This window comes from Arvicanthis niloticus, chromosome 26, assembly GCF_011762505.2.
Source record: "Arvicanthis niloticus isolate mArvNil1 chromosome 26, mArvNil1.pat.X, whole genome shotgun sequence".
NCBI classification, from domain to species: domain Eukaryota; kingdom Metazoa; phylum Chordata; class Mammalia; order Rodentia; family Muridae; genus Arvicanthis; species Arvicanthis niloticus.
In genome coordinates, this window is record NC_133434.1 from 31,638,141 (window position 1) to 31,651,954 (window position 13,814).

A 13,814-nucleotide genomic window follows, 5' to 3' on the forward strand; every position below is an offset into this window, starting at 1 on the left:
GAACATGATTGTTCCTGCAGATGACCCGAGTCTAGTCCCCAGAACCTGTAACAGATGGCTCTAACTCCAGCTCTAGGGGATCTGAAGCCTCTGCCCTCTGAGGGCAGCTCATGGACACCATCCCACCTCACCCCCGACATTAAAAATTAAAAAAAAAATTTTTTTTAAAAAGAAGGGCATGATCTAAGATAAAGAACACACTTAATTTTAGGTGGCGCCCTGGTGTGATTACATCTGTTATTTCTTGCACACATATTGGAGCAAGTCTCAGCATCCCCCATAGACAGCGAGGACCTCACAAGTTATCAGCAAGTGATGCAGAGTTCACTGACGATTTGATGACAAAATGAGAGAGGAAGTAAGCTTGCAAACCAAGCTGAATGAATGGCTCGGTCCTGCGTCTGCTCCACCGCCAGCTGCCACACTTGAATCTTACCACTCCCTGTGCTAGTTGACTGCATTATAATAAAATTTCATAGTCTGCGGCAGTAAAACAGTCGGAAGTTGTAATACTTATAACTCAGCATCCTAGCCTCCTAGGGAAAATGACTCTGAGGTGTTGTGGGAAACCCCAAGTTATCCCCAAGCAAAAGGCGCTGGGATAGGGAAGCAAGTCTGTTCTCCTTGTTAGCAAGCATTTTTCTCAGGTCTTCTTCTTCTTTTTTTTCCCCCTAGGTAGAGCCCCCTTTCCAAGGTTACCACCCAGGATAACTCACAAAATTTCCTGAATATATTAAGCAGTGCAATTTAGCTTTCTGATTTCTCATCCTGTAGCCTGAAGCAGCCCTGGGGCTTTGCTTTGCATAATTAAAAGATCCATTAAGGTGTTTTCCCAAACAAAAGAGCAATTTCTCTTCCTCAGAGGATTCTGTTATCCTCTCAGGACAATCATCTCAGCTGCACTCAGCTTTTAAAATAATATAGATACACACACGCACACGCACACGCACACGCACACGCACACTCACACGCACACGCACATGCACACGCACACACACACACACGCAGGGACGCACACACTTATGCATGAACACATGAACGCATGCACAATAAAGAGTCTCTAATCTCTTTCTCTAGTTATATGCAGAGAGGTGGCAGACATCTTTTTCTGTGTTGGATGCATAGGGAAACAGGTTGTCAGCAGAGCAGCTGGAGTAATTTGCCAGCCTGCAAGACTTCAGGGTCTCAGACAGACAGACACATCCACCAAGAGGCACACACCTTCTCCTTGTCTGCAGGCACAAAGGGAGTGTGTGGAGCTGTGAACAGAGGGCTGGGTACCTCCTCGACTGAATGAGATGGCTGCCCTTCAGGTCCCAAGACATCCTGGTCTGCTGCTACCAGCTGATGTCCGTCTTCACACACACACACACACACACACACACACACACACACACACACACACACACACGTGTGCTCAAGCCCAGTGATTTTCTACCTACTGCATTAGCCTGGGTCCCGCCTCCACCTCTCTCCATGACCCTCCTCCTTCCTGGTTCTCCCTTTTTGGACTTTCCCCTTTGGAACTGAACTCCTGCAGTAAGTGCCACCGGACCAGAATAACTTAAAATGGGGTCACTTATGTTAAGCACCACATAAACAAACTGAATCATGAAGATATGCTTTGTAAAATGAGGTATGATGTGGCAGGAGCAGGTGCCTCAGCGGGCCCATACTGAGGCAGTCGCCCCTCCCCCAGGTACCAGTCATAAGACAGATCTAGTATAAAGTGAAGTTTATTTGGGGGGCATGGGAAGGAGAATTGAGAAGGGAGTAGAGTCAGAGAAAGAGAGGAGACAAAAAAGGAGAGAAAGAGAGAGAGGGAGAGGCAGAGAGGGAGAGAGAGAGAGAGAGAGAGAGAGAGAGAGAGAGAGAGAGAGAGAACGAAACAGAGAGAGAACAGAGAGAGGGAGAGGGGTCAGAGAGAGCAGAGAGGCCAAACAGCCAGGCTTATACTTGGTTGTTGCTAGGTAACTGTTGGGCGGAGCCTAAAAGGAATGCTACTATGTTAATACCCACAACAGAGTAACTTCCCCACCCCCACCCCCAAAACAGGAGAATCCAGGTTACCAAACTCAGTGGCATAGAAAGTCCCCTCTGCTTTTACCGTAGGGACAAAGTAACCTGTGGCTAGAACTCTGGCTGAATACACCTCTTTTCTTCATAAAGTACTCAGCCTCAGATACCTTGTTATTGTAACCACCCAAGAACTAATACAGATGGTTGTGATTGCAGAAGTCATTTCTTTTGTGAGCAAGATTGTGAGCAAGAAGATTTCCTAGAAAGAAGTTGCATTTGTGGAGACTGATTGACTAGAAGGTAGCACTGTGGAGAGAGGAATGTTGCAGGCCCAGAGGCTAATTACCTTATCTTGGGCTAGTTAGCTCTCCAGAGCAGCCATTCCTTGCCCGCCTCTGTGTCAGAACTGTCTCTTGTGACTAACAAATAGTAAACCTTTTAGAACTATTAATCTAGCAGACCACTAGCGTCCACCAATTCAAAAGCTAAAAATGTCACCAGACAGCATGTTGAGGTGTTAAGAAAGTTTCTCCGTCTCTCTGTAATGGCCTCTTTGATGTACCCACCCATGTGTTCTAAACTTGCCTTGACTTATGCCTTTCAACTTCATGAAACTGCTTCCATATTGGAATGTGGAAATTGGGATGTCCTTACTCTGTGTTTCCAGACCACTGGTCACTCAAAATGGCTCCAGAATAAGCTATCTCTTATTCCCTTTAAGATGAGAGCTAAGGCTTTTGAGTCATGAGGCAGGGAGTGAACCCCAGGCAGCCCTGTTCCAATTGCCTGCCTTAGACACGGTGGCAAGGTGGGAGGGTGGTCTCCCATGGGAAGATGGGAGACCCAGCTTTGTATTTGGGAAGATGACTCCCCTGAGGTGCCCGGTGGGCCCAGTGGTGCTTGTCACAAGTAGCAGTATCTGGTAAACACAGGCCCTAACAAAAGGGAATCAAATCTGCAGCTGTCATACACAGGCACCTGACCAGCCTCTCTCGTGACCACAGGTGGGATCCCTTCAGGGACTCTCAGGAACACATGAGCTGATATGCAGGCAGTGGGCTCCTTCCCAAGCCAGAGAACCAGAGCCTACTGTGCTCTCCACCTTGAGAGCTTGCCCGCAGTCTCTGGGGGTGACGGGGGACAAAAGCAACCAGGTTTTCTGTTAGAAGAAAATAAGATTTCACCTTTGCCTGTAGCTAGATGTATTCAAACAACTGCTTCTTGGAAAGGGCTGGCCTTCTAGACCTCTGTCTCATGTGCCTTGGAGACGAGAGATGACCTGGCAGAGCTGTTGGTGGCTGTGGTTCAGGCTGTCGGGGCTTCGGGGCCGGGATTTGACTCCAGACTACACAGACAGTGTCTGCCGCCAGCACCTTCCATTCCTCAAGGTGAATGCTCTCTCCAGCGGGTCATTCTGGCTGCGTCTGAGTGGTTTTCTGCTGGCAGAGTCATTTATTTCTGGTGTCAGGGAGGCCCAGACGGCTTTTCCCACTGGCTGTAACTGCTCTGAGCATCATCGATTCCTCCCATCCCTGGAAATCTGCTGGAGCAGCAAGTCTGGGATTCCTAGCCAAGGAGGGGAGGGCAAGGCCTGGTAGCTTTGTTCTCTCTCTCTCAGTGGGGGTGGGTAGGATGTTAAGGCCTTCTGGGCTCCCCCGGGAGCTGCTCCACAGTTCAGACATTGTGTTGCAGTTTTTCCCAAGTCTGCTGCTGGGAGAACATGTCTGCCTGTCTGTCTGAACATCCTTAGGCTTACAATGTTATTGGACACTGACCTAGGAATAGACTCGTCACATGCCAGCAATGTGGCCAGTGCATTTTCCTCCCTTGCAAGAAATCTCAGAGCTCAAGAACCCTACCTAGTCCTATTCCAGTCCGTGGACGACCATACAGTGGATCTTGCCAACTCCCAGGCTGTAGGGTTGGATGCCCCCAGCTTCAGGGTGATCTGGTGTGATCCAAGCATGATAAGGTGTCTCCCATTGTAAACCTCATGCAAATATGCCTGTAGGAGTGCCTGTGCGTGTGTGACAGCAGCGTGTGTGTGTGTGTGTGTGTGTGTGTGTGTGTGTGTCCCCATGTCTTCTTTGTGTTCGTATTTGTTCCTGTGTGATGGTGTGAGTGCCTGTGGGCTCTTAATAGGAAGGTGTATTTATAGATACATGCTGACTTGGATATGATGCTGAGTGTCTGTGTGTCTGTGTCTGCATTCGAGCTACTGGTGTCTGTGGTTGTGTGTCTGTTATGTAAATCTGTGTGTGGTGTTCATTGTATGTTGTTGGCGTGTGAGTATGGAGCATGAGCACACATGCCCATGAGTGTGTGTGTGTGTGTGTGTGTGTGTGTGTGTGTACATGCTCATGGAGTATGTGTGTCCTTACGGGAGCGTGGCGTCAGAGCATACATTGCTGTGGTAGTTTGAGTAAGAAAGGCCCTCAGAGGCTCATATGTGCTTGAATGTTTGTCCCCTACAAGAGCTGTTTAGAAGGATTAGGAGGTGGGGGCTTGTTGGAGAGGATATGTCATTGTGGGTAAGCTTCGAGGTTTCAAAAGATTTGGACCATTCCCAGTGTGTTTTCTGCCTTCTTCTTGGGGTTCATGATGTGTGTGCTCTCTTACCTGTCACTCCAGAGATGTGATGCCTGCTACCTCCATTCTGCCATGAACTCTACCCCCCTGAAACTGTAAGTCCCAAATAAATGCTTTCTTTTGTAAGTTCTCTTGGTCATGGTGTCTTATCACAGCAATAGAAGGGTAACTAAAACAAACATTGGTACAAGGAGTGGGAGGGGGCATTGGGACAGACCTGACAGTGTGGGATTTTTTTGGATGAATGTGGACAACTTTGGGACTTTGGGTTAGAAAGCAGCTGAACAAGTCCACGGAGAACTTAATGGCTATCTTAGTAGGAGTTTGGGAGACAGTAATGCTGAGAGCTACATAGATCGTGGAGGCCCAGAGGCTAGAGAGGCTTCAGAGGAAGTGAAGACTTTAACAGTGACTGGGATAGAGCCATGCCTGTAGTATTTTGGCAAAGAATCTGGCTGCCTTTACCTTTGTCCTACTAATTTGCCCGAGGCCAACCTGAAAAGTGATTTCTAATTTCTTTGGTGGAGAAGATTTCAAGACGGCCTAACATTGACTCTGTCACATGGTTATTAGTAATTGCTCTTATGCAGGTCTACGATGAAAAAGAACAAGTCGGGCAAAAAGAATCACAAAGTATAGAGTTTGAAGAGAAAAAGAATACCAGGAAGTTTGCTGCCGGAGACAAGGTTTGTGCTGAAAGAAGAGATCAAGGGGAGGCCTAAGTAAAGGGAAAGGTGCCCTCAGGGTGAAACCTTACCCAGCAGAAGCCTGTAACTTGTGAAAAGATAGGCCTGAGGGATTTTTGACTCCTACAAAGCAACAACAATGGAAAGATGCAGCAGATATGATTCAAAGGGTCCTGGAGGCATCCCAAGCAGGCATTGTCCTCCATATTTGGCTGTAGGCTCCTGAAGGACATGTAAGAGACTAGACTGTGGAATCTTCCTCCTTGCTTAAGGAAAGCTGCTGAGGCTGGGCACCGTGTGGCTGGTCAGTCTCTGAATGAAGGCCCTCTAAGGGCATGAGGCCTTGAAAGACCATCGCATGAAGTTGTGAAAGTGAAGCCTAGGTTGTACTGGAGACCCCAAGATGCTGGAGATGCCAGAGCTGTGAGACATCAGCCAAGGAGAGTTGTAGAAAGTGAGTGGAACCAGCCCAAGGGGGAGAAGGGTGTTGCAGTCAGCGAAGTCGGACCAAGCCCTCTGACATCAGACATGGCACTACAGGCTTGCAGTTTTCCTGCTGGGTTTGGTCTTGCTTTGATCCGGCATTTCCTTACCACGCCTTTATTACTCCCTTTTGGAACGGTTAATGGTTAATTCTGTGCATTAAATGTTGAAAGCATGTAATTTGCTTTTTGACTCTATAGGCGTTTATACTTAAGAGATTGCCTTGAGCCTCCGAAGAGATTTTGAACTTCAGATTTTTAAACAGTGTTGAGACTGAAAGACTGAGGACTTTTGAAATTGGACTAAATGCATTTTGCATTATGGTATGGCCACAAGCCTATGGGGACCAAGGAGTGGGATCGTAGTGGTTTGAATAAGAATGGCCTCTGTAGGCTCCTGTGTTTGAATGCTTGGTCCCCAGCTGGTGGAACTGTTTGGGAAGGATTAGGAGATGTAACCTATGTGTCAATGGAGCCGAGTTTGAGGTTTCAAAAGACTTGTGGCATTTTCAGTCTGTTCTCTGCCTCCTTCTTATGGTTCAAGATATGAGCTCTCAGCTGTTGCTCCAGAGACGTGATGCCTGCCTGATACCTCCATTCTACAATGAACTCTACCACTCCTGAAGTTATAAGTCCCAAATAAATGCTTTTTTTTTTTTATAGGTTGCCTTGGTCATGGTGTCTTATCCCAATAATAGAAAAGTAACTAAGACACATGTTCATGTCTGTGTCTCTGTGGGTATGCGTATGGTGTATATCTGCATATAAGTGGGACATGAGCACAAATGTTTGTGTGTGTGTGTGTGTGTGTGTGTGTGTGTGTGTGTGTGTGGATGCTCACATGCTTATAGCATGTGTGTACTAGTGTTATTGAAAAAACTCAAAGGGGGATTCCCACTCAAGTCTCAGGACGGCGCCCACCCAAAAACTCATGAGAGACCGGCTTGCTGCAAACACATGAGGCAGTTTAATATTAGAGCTCTGGGCCAGCCCATATCTCCATATCTTACATAGGAGATAGAGGGACTGACCCCTCAGCTCAGGGGTCTAGGTTTTTAGGGGAACTTTCACGCGGGTACACACGATTGGCTGCTTCACATCAGCAGGCTGTACCCTTCGATGGGGCAGAGGGCAGTTCCTGCAGGCAGAAGCTTATCTAAGTTAGCATAGTATCTCATTAAGCTTAAATTGCAGTTTCTTGGACCTTGAGAAGACCTCAAGGGGAGGGAAAGGGTTTGGAGGAACACCAGATGGCCCATTATTCATTTAGACATACTCTGGGCCACATCCCTATTCTCTATTTAAAGGTGTCCTTGCATACCTTTTTTATCTTTATGTCCAGCCAGGTCCTTGGATGATTCAACAGGCCTTTGTCCTATAACTCCACATCTTCTGTGGCTGACTAACTGGGCCCAAACCTGCTGACAGGCATTTTTAACTATTTAGGTTAGGGAAAAGGAATCACAGGGCCCTGCTATTTTTATTAGTTTGGGCCTATTTCAAATTTTCTTTCATTATCATTCCATGGCATGTGTGCTATGTCTGAGATGTGTAGCAGCTTGTGCAGGGCACAGGAATGTTCCCATGTGTAACCACTATCTGATCACCTCTTGCTTTGATCTTTCCTTCCTAACATCCAACGATCTATGGAAAATTCCAGGAAGGAGGTGGTGGCTGGAGAGGGAGACTTCAGATATTGTGTCCCGCCGGGTGGTGGTGGTGCACGAATGCCTTTAATCCCAGCACTTGGGAGGCAGAGGCAGGTGGATTTCTGAGTTTGAGGCCAGCCTGGTCTACAGAGTGAGTTCCAGGACAGCCAGGGCTACACAGAGCAACCCTGTCTCGAAAAAAACAACAACAACAAAAAAAGATATTGTGTCCCTGTCCTCAGAGCTTCTCTGGAGTTGGAGGGGACCATGTTTCCTAGGCTTAAAGAGCCTCTTCTGAGAGAAAAACATCCATCAGCTTGTCAAGGAGAAGTGGCCCTTTGTCCAGGTCTACAGGGACCCAAGGACAGGGCTGGGCATGAGCTACTCTTTTGCTTGGACTCAACTCAGGGCATGTGATTGTGAATGACTGTGTACTCCAGAGCTGGCACAGTACAGGCTGGGTGTGGGCAAGCGTGAGGAGCTGAGGGAAGGTGGCCTGGATGAGGCCTGAGCCTCAGCTGCCCATGGCAAGAGGCTGAGGATAGTGGGTAGGCTTGAGGGTTGGGAAGGAGATAGCGTTCCTTTATAATAGGTTTGGTGAAACATGACAGGCTTGGGACTAACTCTGACACTAATGAAAAGGTCCTGCTGACAACGGGTCAGAAAGGCAAGTCAGGAAGGGAAGGCTCTGTTTAGACATTCTTTGGGGACAGATCAACTTTCCTATTTCCTCACCCTCTACTCTGTACCCTTTTCTCAGTGCCTGGGACATCAGCCTGGAACTGCTGGACTCTAAAGCTTGACGCCAGGTCCAGGCACCCTCTGGGCCTGCTTTTCCACCTGGGTGGAGATAGGGCCCTCCTACACTGCTCATCCACACCGCTGGAAAGACCTTTCTGGGAACAGGAGATCATACTGTGGTGGGAGTCTGCCAACCCCACTGCTTTGTCCCTTTCTGTCCTTTGCCCAGCTGCCTGTCTCAGCCCCATGGGGAAACAGTTGTGCTGCAGAGCTTCATAAGAGAGACCCTTGCTGTCAAGGGAACAGAATTATTGTGACACCCAAGATGCTCGCTGTGGTTGCTCAGATGGCCTTTCTGGGTTTGTTCCATGTCCAGATGAAGGGGTAGAGGGAACACGTACATGCTGGGGTCTAGGGTAAGGGTATGAGGATGCAAGGGAAGAGATGTGTGATTTCTCTTTCTGTGTGACTCTTCAGTTGATGAGGAAGGTCCGTGTCCATTTGTTCATTTGTCCTATATCCATAAGCCCTTACACTGAGCCAGAGCCTCTCCTTTGCTTGGGGCGTCCCATTACCCCTGGTCCTATAGGCTCCCAATATACCAAGAAATCAAAGTCTTCACTTTCCACTTTTATACAATTTTCCTCCGTGCTGTAACCCACTCAAGCAAATGAGATGCAGAGTCTGATCTTCCGGAAAACTTGCAGCCTTTGTTTTCTTTCCCAAAGGAGCTATGCCGACTCCTGGAAAGTGAACAAACCCCCCGTGCAGAATGGGTGGGGCCGGGCCCAGCCCAGCCCAGCGCTGTCAGAGATCCCAGGGATGAGAATATGAGTGAGGCGCTCTACAGTTCCTTCATTCCCAGCTGAGGCAGCAGCTGGCTGTGAGTCCGTGAGTGACTCAGCAGAAGCCATGTGTGGCAGAGACAAATGGCCCAGCTGGAGCATATCCTGAATTGTTGAGTCCTGGGCTCTAAGTATTTGATTTTTTTTTTTTCTTTTTAATGTATGTAGTCCAGGCTAACTGAAATAGAAACTAGTACATGGACATGGAAATGCTATTATAATAAAGTTTCATGACATGTGGACAAACTTTGGGACTGAGTGATGGCTGAAGGCTGGAAGACGGTGCAGAGACTGTTAGTGGCTGTTGTAATGACATGGGGGTGGGGTGGCGTGGTAGGGATGGCAGAAAGGGCAGCCCATGTTATCTTGTGGTAGGACAGCTAGTGCTATTGGAGAGGAGAGAATGGAGAGAGGGAACCTGCAGATCTGGCTGTGACGATTCCCATGACAGATGCTGAGTGTGTCTGTTGGCTTCTTTTAGCAGCACGAAATAAGCATTGTAAGAGAGGGGAGGTCCAGGAGTTACTGAGTCTTCAGATACACCAGAAGAGGGTATTGGATCCCATTACAGATGGTTGTGAGCCACCGTGTGGTTGCTGGGAATGGAACTCAGGACCTCTGGAAGAGCAGTCAGTGCTCTTAACTGCTGAGCCGTCTCACTAGACTTCTTTCTTTCTTTCTTTCTTTTTTTTTTTGAGATAGGATTTATCTGTGTGGCCTTGGTTGTCTTACTCTATAGACCAGAATGTCCTTGAACTCACAGAAATCTGCCTGCCTCAGCCTCCCGAGTGCTGGGATTAAAGGACTGCACTATCCCATCACTTCCCAGCACAGAAAGCATTTAGTTGGGGGCTTGCTTACAGTTTCAGAGGCTTGGTTCATTATCATCATGGCGGGGAGCATGGTGGCTCACATAGTGCTGGAGCAGTAACTGAGAGCGACATCCTTATCAATACATCTAGACAGAGAAAGAAACACTGGGCCAGGTGTGGATTTTTGAAAACCTCAAAAGCCCTTAAAAGCCCATTGACACACTTCCTCCATCAAGGCCACACCTCTTAATTCTTTTAATCCTATCAGAGAGCTCCACTGAGTAAGTATTCAAATATATGAGCCCGTGGGGAGCCATTCTTATCCACACCACTGCATCTGGAGAGAACCTAAACTGAGGAATTGCCTAGAACAATGGCCACGTCTGTAAGAGGTTGTCAGATCGGTGAACGATGTGGGAGGACTCACCCCACCTTGGGCAGCACCATGCCCTAGGCTAGTTGGTTTGGGTATTATATGAAGAACGGTTGAGCATGAGCCAGCGAGCACGAAGGTAAGCAGAGTCCCTTCATGACTTCTGTTCAGTTCCACTTGCGTTCTTGTCCTGACTTTCCTTGGATGGATCCTGACCTAGAAGTATAATTCAGATAAGCTCTTTCCTCCCCTGACTTGCTTTTCTTCAGAGTGTTTTTTTTTTTTTTTTTAATCACAGCCATAGAAATCAAACTAGAATGATATTCTTCCCACTTATCTTCTTTTAAATGGAGGTAGGGAAGGGTCCTTGGCATAACCCATTTCTGTTTCACTATTTTGACTTATGTGTGTTAAGGTCCAATAACCTTTTCTTTTCAATTTATCGGTCTCTGGACCAACATGAATTCAACTTAAGAAGCTCTATTAACCTCCAGTTCTGGGTTATGTGAGCGACAAGGATTGTTCCTCAGGGACCCTGGCTTTTCGGGTACCACCTTCTTTATGTGAAGCACAGGTGGCCTAAATGCTTTCTCTGATATCTCCAAAATCATCTTCCCCTTTCTCTTTTTTTTAACGATTTATTTAATTTTTAAATTTTGTTTTGTGAGTGTGTATGTTTGTGTGTGTCCCCAGAAGAGGATGCCTGATCCACTGGAATTTACAGAAGATTGTGAGCTGCCTGGTGTGGGTGCTGGGATCTGAACTGGGGTTAGTAGGACGAGCAGGACATGCTCTAACTTCTGAATCACTACTCTAGTTCTCTTTCTTTCTTTCTTTCTTTCTTTCTTTCTTTCTTTCTTTTTTGAAGGGCAACAAATGTTAACAACTGAGCAGTTCTAGTGGCTGGTTTTCTCTTCATGGAAGCCCAGAATTCTGGAAACTGATTTTTGTCTTGGGTTTCCTCGGTATGTCAAGAAAACTCATGTTATTTAATCAGAATTCTCTGCAGTTCCTCTTTGTATAACCCCATCTCCACTCTTGGCATCTGTTGTGATAGAGAGTTGGATCAATCACTCATACAGTGGCCCTGTCCTGCAGAAGGTTGTCCAGGTCTACCTGTGGTGTCATCTTCAGGGCTGTCAAGTCTTTTCTAATATGGGTAGGTTGAGAATTCCCCATAGCCTCTAGTTATAGCAAGGAGGAAGCAGACTATACCTTCCCTATTCTGCTTGGGGGACTCCTCAGGTAAATATTCAGTTCACCACATACAGCTCTGCTTCCCTCTCAGCCTAGTCTGACTGCAGTGCAACCAGCTTCTCTGTTACTGTGGAACAAAACATCTTTTTTTTCCAACATCACATAACGTGCTCTACACTTCAGGAACAACACCAGAGACATCTTTTAAAAAATTATTATTTTCAATGCACGTGCGTGTGCGTGTGTGTGCATGTCATGTATGTGAAGGTTGGAAGACAACATTTGGGAGTCAAGGTCTTTCATTTCACTGTGGGTTCTAGTTATAGAACCCAGGTTGTCTGGCTTGTGTGACAAGCAATTTTACTCACTAATTTGGTCACAGATCCAATATGGCCTTTTATAAAGATATCAGTCATTAAATTTGGGGTGCCCACTGATCCCGTATGACATCAATTTGCCCCTCTTTCTCATTAAGATAATGTCATAAGGTTTGAGTTGGAGACAAGACTCTTGGGAATGAGATACTGTTTAGTATTCATATGAATACTAGATTAAATTTTTTTTAATTTTGTGCATTTGAGTGTTTTGCCTGCATGTATGTATACTATATGCCTGCAGTGCCCGTAGGGGCCAGAAAAGGTCGTTATATCCCCTGGAATTGCAGTTCTAGATGGCTGTGGGCAGCTATTGGAGAGCAGAGGATTTAATGCATTCCTCTGGAAAAGCAGCCAGTGCTCTTAACCATTGAGCCATTGGCGCAGTCCCATGTGAATTAAATGTTAATTTTTGAAGTCCTCTGAAGAATAGTTTTGCAACTGTTTAAGCAGAGGCCAAGAGAAGTGAATTTATTTCAAAAGAAATAATGGCAAATATCTGCCCATGTCGTCACCCCTCCACTCCGTTCCTGCCCCTGCTGTTACTTCTACACCGCTCATTGTGACCTTCTGTCCCTCCAAGAGTTTTTTGGGGCAGTGCTCTCTGGTTATCCCAACTTAAGACTCAGCATCTTAGGTACTAACATTTTTAATCCTATGTCCTTGATTTCTGATCATCATCATTTATATTTTAGGGGCTGGAGAGATGGCTCAGCCAGTAAAGCACTTACTTTATAAAAGTGAGGGACACTGAGAGCTGTCCCTAGAGTGCACAATAAAAAACAGTGTGCATACTTGTAATCCCAGCCATGGTGAGACAGGAGGCAGAGGCAGGAGGGTCTCTGGGGCCTTTCTGTCTAGCTTCCTGGCTAGTGATAGCACTTACCTTAAACAAAATCTAGAAGGTACCTGAGGAAAGACACCCTGGATTATTTTTCACCTACAGAAAAGTGTGTGTGTGTGTGTGTGTGTGTGTGTGTGTGTGTGTGTGTGTGTGTAGACAGGGAAGGAGAGAGAGGAAAGAGGTGTGTGTGCATATCTGCCCATGCACTCATTCAAACATGTGCATACATACAAAATCCTTACTTTTCATTTTCTGTTTTTTTTTAAAGGGTAGAATTAATATTTTATTGTCATTTATAATCAGATGGCAGTTGGGTGTAGACTCTCCATACTTCATAGTTTCTTTTGCAAATTAAAAAAGGTACAGGTTTTAAACAGCGTATTGCTGGTTACACTTCTCAGAGCATGCTTAGGCATATTCAGTAATAGAGGCTTCAAGCTTTTCCTTGTTAGCACTGGAGAACTCACCCACCTTTTGACCCTTTTTTTAAAAACTGGAAGGTCGGCATGCACTTGACCTCACATTCTGCAGCAATGTCCTGGCAGAGTCATCCATGTCTACTTCAAGGAACACCACACTGGAATACTTGTCAGAGAGGGCATGAAGGAAGGGCTTGATCATTTTGCAAGGTCCACACCACACAGCAGAGAAGCCCACCACGACAAGCTTGTCTCCGCAGCGGCCAGGGCCTCCTGAAAAGCTTCCTTGCTCTCGATCACCTTCGCCATTTTGGCTGTTTCCGGGAGGCAACCACACTGAATTTCAGCAAAACCGATGGGAATGGATCCAGGGTACCCAACGTAGCTTGCCTTACTTTTTTTTTCATGCTTATTTACATTTATCATGAGAATAATCTCTGAGACAGTAAAGGGTTTATTTCTCATTCTATATTCTTCTAGATCCCAAGTACCCATAACAATATCTGGAACACAGTAGGTGCTCAAAAATTTTGTCCAGTAACGGGATATGTTCTTATTGAGAGAGAGCGCTTCTGTGAAGTGGGCTTCTAGCTGCTGTAGGCAGGAGCTGGTCTCTGTATAAACATTTGCTCTCTTAAGCTACTTAGTGAACTCTAGATGAGGCAGGGTCAGGGATCTGGAGTCCTTGCTTTAAAGCCCCATTGGTCTGAAGGTTTCAGACTTTGGGAAAATAATTGGAGTGGTCTGTGGACTGGAGGTAAGAAATAGAGTAAGAATTGAGATT

General features: G+C 46.4%; 1 pseudogene; it reads right to left on the reverse strand.

The window, feature by feature from the left end:
- Window positions 1–13,000: 13,000 nt before the first annotated feature.
- On the reverse strand, window positions 13,001–13,343 carry LOC143438898 (thioredoxin pseudogene; annotated as a pseudogene).
- Between the last annotated feature and the right edge of the window lie 471 nt (window positions 13,344–13,814).